Source organism: Peromyscus eremicus, chromosome 10 (genome assembly GCF_949786415.1).
Source record: "Peromyscus eremicus chromosome 10, PerEre_H2_v1, whole genome shotgun sequence".
Classification (NCBI taxonomy): Eukaryota; Metazoa; Chordata; class Mammalia; order Rodentia; family Cricetidae; genus Peromyscus; species Peromyscus eremicus.
Window position 1 is genome coordinate 89,919,387 of NC_081426.1, and position 7,022 is coordinate 89,926,408.

The window sequence follows — 7,022 nt, forward strand, 5'->3', positions numbered from 1 at the left end:
AAGCTTAGAAGACCCTGAGCTCAAAGCCCTGGGCTGTGACCTTTGGTTGAGTTCACTGGAGCTGCTGTGGAAAACTAGCTCTTCTCTGCCTCTCTGGGATTTCAGGGTCAGTCCCTATTGCCCAGAGTTGTGATTGTTAGTGTGGTTCAACCAGAGGCTGAATTTCATGTTCCCACACTTCCCGTTGACACAAAACACAGCTCTTAACTAAAAGAGTATGATACTTTGTTCTAGAGCCAAATATGAGTGGCCCCAACCTAGGAACACAGATTATTACCCCAAGTTCCACACCTCTACAAGGTCACAATTTTGTGATCTTCTCGTATTACCACTGCAAAGAAAAGTCATAAATCAAGATACTTTTCCAGTACATTGACAGGTACATCCGGTGGATGAGTTAAAGCGAGACGGGGAGAGCTCTGCTACAGGCCTTCGATGCTGTCTGACTGCACTCTTAGTCCTTTGATTGGTGGAAAACTAAGATTTTGTGAAGTGACTACATCCCAAAAGAGCTTATTATTATTTTTTTCTATTATGATGTTTGATCTGATACAGAGCCAGGCAAGGGATAATTATTCAGTAGGCTAAAGATAGCCCAAAGTAAATTGTAACTGGGCTCTGAGCTGCAACATTCTAACCTCCCCACATCACTGAAGTTGTGATCGATCAGCTTTGGAGATACACCCAGGAATTGCTGTTCACATTTCTAACTACCACATGAGTGAGGACGGACTTGTAAGATGTACAGCTCTGCAGCAGGGCCCTTCCCCCCACCCACCCCCCACCCCGCCCGTCTGGTCTGCCCCATGTCTGTAAGTCCAAGGGAAAACCCATTGTTTCAACACACAGGCCAAAATCCTGGGTGTTGTGCTCAACCTGCTTCATTCTGTCACGTTCTGCAACAACAACCAAGAAAATATGTTGGTGCTCCCTCCGAATCATAAGGAATCTGACACATCTTCATTACCTTCCCGCTGAGACCCTGATACAAACAGCCAGCATCCCAGAATCCTCCTGGCTGGCTCTCCAACTCAGCCTTAACTCTCAGAGTAGACCCTAAACATGGAACCAAGAGCATCCATTTACAACTTCACCATGTGCCACCCCCTTTAAAAGTTCCAGAGGCTTCCGAACTCTGGGTGTCTAGCTTACTCAGAACCCAAGTTCATAATAATACAGCCTCCAAGGACTTACTTGCTCTGGTGACACATGCCATACTCTACCCACCTTCTTTTAAAAATCCTTTATTTGTAAGATGAATTACTAAATAGTCTTATTAATAAAAACCCAGAACCAGATATTGGGGTAAAAACTGAGAGATCAGGGAATAGGACAAGCCACGGCCAACCTCACCTCACCAACTCCTCAGCTTCCAAAGAGACCTACATCCTGTATACCTGCCTATCTATCTGCCTTTCTGTTCTGCCATCTCACTTCCTCTCTCCACCCAGCTACATTATTTCCTCTTTCTGCCCAGCTCTATCACTTCCTTTCTGTCTGTACAGACCTCCAGACCCTTATGGTTAACTAATGTTGGAATTTAAGGTGTGTGCCACCATGCCTGGCTCTGTTCCCAATGTGTCCTTGAACTCACAGAGATCCGGATGAATCTCTGCCGCCCACCTCCCCCCCCCCCATGCTAGGATTAAAGGCGTGTGCTACCATTGCCTGACTTCTATGTTTAATATAATGGCTGGCTTTTTTCTCTGATCCTCAGATAAGCTTTATTCAGGTATCACCACATTTATTTATCTTTTTTATTTTATGTGTATGGGTATATATCTTGTACATTTGCATGTGGTTTCCACAGAGGCCAGAACAGCATTCTGCATCTCCTGGAACTGGAGTTACAGACCATTGTGAGCTGCCATGTGGGCGATTGGAAATGAACCCGGATCCTCTGGAAGAGCAGCAATTGCTCTTAACCGCTAAGCAATCTCTACAGCCCCCTCAACTTTCTGTGCTGGCTCTAGGGTGTGTTTAGCAGACTCCCAGAGGAGCTTTGTTCTTGAGGTTTGTTTTCTCTGCCTGCATTGTTCTTCACTGGGGTCATCTGCATGACCCACACCTTCACTTCCTTGTCTCCTTTGAGAACTCTAAGTAGACCAGAATACCCTTGCACTGCCCCCATCATCCCACTCCTGCAGAATCCCTTACTCTCTCTTCCAGTTGTTTCTTTCTCCATAGACTTCCTCACCACCCAATTAGCCATATGTCTATTTGCTCATTACTGATCCTTGTCTTAGAACAAGGAAGGGGCAGGCTGTGCAGCTCAGCGGCAGAGTGATTGCCTCCTGTGTACAAAGCCTTGGGTTTCAGTCTCAGAACCCCAAAACACCCAGTAGTGAATAAAATAGCAACAATTGGAGCTATAAAAATAAGTATTGAGGGCTGGAGAGATGGCTCAGAGGTTAAGAGCACTGACTGCTTTTCCAGAGGTCCTGAGTTCAATTCCCAGCAACCACATGGTGGCTCACAACCATCTGTAATGAGATCTGGCACCCTCTTCTGTATATATAATAAATAAATCTTTAAAAAAATAAGTATTGAATAGTTCCTTTGAATAAACTACTATGCTTAGAAACAGGCCAGGAGCCAATAGGCCATCTCAAAGTTCTAGCTACATTTTATTAAAAATCCAGTGGATTTCCTACTGCATCTGGAAGGACATTACTTCAGCTGACTTGTAGTTCGCACAGCTGTTTGGGCAGCACCTGGGTTGCGTCTAAGGCCTTGCCCATGCTAGGCAAGAGCTCTTCCACTGTACTACATCTAATTGCTATTTCTAACTCCTCAAAACACCCGGTGCCTCTGATGGAAGATAAAGTATGGCTGACGTGCGCACATCTTGACTTACTATAAGGAACTCCTCTGACTTGTTCTCAACATTTCTCTTACCACAATTGTTTACAATGGTTTCCAAATAAATATTCCAGTTCTTAAAACCAGAAAGTCCACATTCCTGTTGCCACTTGCCCCATATGCAACAAAATTTCCTACAACTTACCATATGCAAGTATTGACACATGGGGCAGAGCCGACAGGCCAAGGTGTGTGCTGCGGACATGACTCCCTTGGTGATTCTTGTCTGAGCTTGTTCAAGTGTCTCTCCATATCCTTATCCAGAAAGTCAACAGGATAACCCATAAGCCTGTGGAATAAATACATTATATATAAAGTGATTGTAGTGCTTGGTGCTTTGTGGGTACCTCTAGATGTCTAGATGCTCTTCTCCATCTTCCTTTAGTCCCATACCCCCTTCTATAGTCCCCTTCTCCAGCAATAGTGCCACCAGACAGTAGGCCGCCTGCCTAAAAGACATGCCACTGTTCTTCTGGTTTTTTTGTTTTGTTTTGTTTTTTTGTTTTGGTTTTTCAAGACAGGGTTTCTCTGTGTCGTTTTTTTGTGCCTGTCCTGGATCTTGCTCTGTAGACCAGGGTGGCCTCGAACTCATAGAGATCCTCCTGGATCTGCCTCCCGAGTGCTGGGATTAAAGGCGTGCGCCACCACCGCCCGGCATACCACTGTTCTTAAACCCTCAACTGTTCCGCACATAACTGGTTAGCAGTTCATGTTGACTCTACTTCATGTTCTAAATATTTTCTTGTGAAATGGGAAGTAACCAAGATTACTTGAGTCCATCAGGATGAGATGATAGTCCAAAAGGATAGGCATTCTTGAGAAAAGACTCCAGAGAGCAGTATTGCCCTCTTCACCATGTAAGACCATGCAAGAAGGTCTCTGTCTGTAATTGAGGAGGAGGGGCCTCCCCAGAAACCCACCATGCTGACACTTTGATCATGCCTTCTGAACCACAAGAAAATATTTTTTTTTTATTGTTTAAGCTACTCAGTCCATAAGACTCTGCAGTTGGAAGTAATTAACTACACACATGCATGAGGCATTGGAGGAAGAGGTCAGAAGAATTTTGAAGTGTGTTTTAGAAAGAGCTTCAATCATGAAGGGAACTCTGATGGAAATAAGGACATTGACGGCCATCGTATCAGTAAGAAGGAAGAAAAAATGGGGACCTGGAGAGAAAGTTTCGTCTTTAAGATTATATGAACAATCTCACACATGAACAGAAATAGGTGTCACAGGCCATTCTGATGATGTGTCTGATGGAAACAGGGAAAAGAGGACTTTGGAAACTAGAGGAAAAGTGAGCCACAAAGCTCACAAAGCCCAAAAGTTGAAAAGAGTTTGCCTGAGTCTATGGTAGTCTGTTAGGTGTATAATGGCTCAAGTTGAACATGCCTGCCATTGTGGGTCAGTCATTACTGGTCACGGGGGCAGGCTCTGTACCCCAAGTCTCTGATAGCAAGAGAGGAAGAATTGGGGGGAGTGAGGGCTGTAATTTTATGCATTTGGACCCAGTTTTCTCAAACAGAAGCTCTAGAACTCACAGTTCTCAATGGGCGCTGCATTTGGAGAAAGGAAAACCCCACACACCCATTGGATAAGTTAATAGCTCACCCTGCCCATGCCCACTCTCACCTCCCTCCCCACACCATCCTCAGAAGTCCTGAAACAGCAGAAAACTGGCACAACCACTTGATAGGGAAATCTTACAGACCCTGTCAACATATTAAAAGCACATGTTGCTAAAATTCCTTCTCTTGGGAGGAGACATAACCAACATCGACTCCCTTCTCCTACATCCCAAAGACAAACCAAGGTGTGATTCCACTGACGTTCACTCTGGGGAACCAATGAGTTTATTAGGCTTGCTTACAGGGCAGTGTGTGAGGGGCTACACTGGAACATGGATGACTCTAAAAGCTGCCGCACGAGAAGATCTGTACCCAGCATGCATGTATGCATGATGACTCTCCGGTGGCTGTTCCTTCCCCTAGCTTTCCCTATCTGTATCCTCTAGCCTTTCTCAGAGTCCAGGGCCACATTCAGTTATGACAGAATTTCCTACAACTTGGGAGGGGTGGCTGCATACTCAGGTGAGGGACCCCAAACCCTCCTTAGCCCCTCCTTCCAAAAAAAAGGATGACGTCAGCAATCAACAAGCCCAGCTGTGAGGGCCTTTGGTGAGCAGCCAGCCAGCCTCCCGAAGATGGCAGCGGCTTGCCTTGGAGGATAGCCTTGTACAGAAGCATGTGTTCTTGACTCTATCACTCCCCGTCTAAGTATTTATAAAGTTGCACTTCTCTCGTGGCTTTATGTTTAAGCATGTACAGTAAATGTACATTATAATTATGTACAGTAAAAGTTTAATAATAATGAGATGGTAGAGAAATCCCTATGTGTTCATCAATAGAGGAATGGCTAAATGAATTTTGATACTCTTGTATATATATTGATTGGAAGAATGAGTGTTTGTAACCTAACAGAAAACTGTGCTGAAGCATAATAGTCAATGAAAAAGCATATTACAGAGCATCATGTAGGGTATACCCACATGCCATATACCTGATTTTTCTTAAACTTTTTTGAGACAGGGTCTCACCTACTGCAGGCTGGCTTCAAACTCATTATGTAGCTGTGGATAACCTGAACTTCTAACACCTCCTCACTGGTGGGACTTCAGGTGTTCACTGCCATGACATTTATGCAAAATTGAACACAGGCTGCACACAGGCTAGGCAAGCACTTTACCAACTGAGTGAGCTGCATCCCCAGCTCATGCTATGCGCTTACACAAGTGATAAGGACCTGGGGAAATACCTAGCAAACAGTTAACAGCTGGTTATTTCTAGGTAAAGAAATACATTTTCAGGAAGCTGGAAAACAGATTTTAAAATTACAATATGCTCTAGCTAATACAGCATTCTTTAAGTTTTTAACTTCAAGTGTATGTTTATAGATACATATATATTTACATATAGTCTGTATATATGTATTTTATATGTATATATATGTACCTAAAACTGAGATCTGACTTTGAAAGTGCTTAAATATATGTTACATAAAGAGAAGAATATAATATCTATTGACCGAAAACAGGTGTGCATTGTTACAAATGAACAATTCACAAATAGAGTAAGGGCCATAGATTTCATGTGAATATAAAGAAAGCATAATAACCAGCACTATTTTCACCTCAATGACGTAACCAGAGAGATACTGAAGTTAGAGAACTTATCAAAAAGGATTTTAACGTCAAATCATTTATCAGACAAATGTATTTATAGTCCATAAATATGAACCACACAAATGACTGTCCCTCTTCTTAAGATTAACTTTTACTCCCACAGAACTGCAAAATAACCCGGTTGAACAAAGACAGGCAAAGTTGTATTCCCCAGCTGCCCTTCAGTGGAACAATGGCTGAAGAAAATGTGGTCTGTTTATCCGATGGAGTACTGGTCAGCACAGAGAAAAAGAAGAGAAGAAAAAGGAAAAACAGAAACCCTGGTTCACATATACATGATGGAAAGGAAAGCCATTATGCTGTGTTAAATAAGCCAGACACAGGAAGACAAACACGGCATACTCTCGCCCACATGAGGAAAAACATACGTCAGTCTCATTGAAGAGAGGATCAGAAGAGTGGACACCAGAGGCGGGGGCGAGGGAGTGTGAAGACAAGGTAACAAGGGACACAAACACGGGAAAGAGTTCTGATGCGTCTTTACACACGGGTTAACAACCTACAAGATAATTCACAACGAGAAGAGAACAATTCCCAATGCGTAAAAATGATGACTGGATGAGGAGAGGAAAATACAGACGTGACCATTGTGTATTGAACATAGACTCTGACACATCATCCTGGATCACCCATCAGTATCACAAATATGTGCCAAGATGTGTCAATTAAAAGCAAAAAGAAAGTTGTGGAAGAGCGAAGAAGGAACCAAAGTAAAGAAAACCAGGAGTGATGACATGTCACAAGCGATCGTTTTCAATCTTCAGTGAGATAGTACATGTGACTATTAATATTATGATATCATCTGGCATTTTTCCTGTGAGTGGGTGGATTAATACTTTCAGACATAGGATTTACGGTTTTTTTTTCTCTTAATGCTAGTGATTATGAAACTGACATTTTTCAAAAACTGCATATT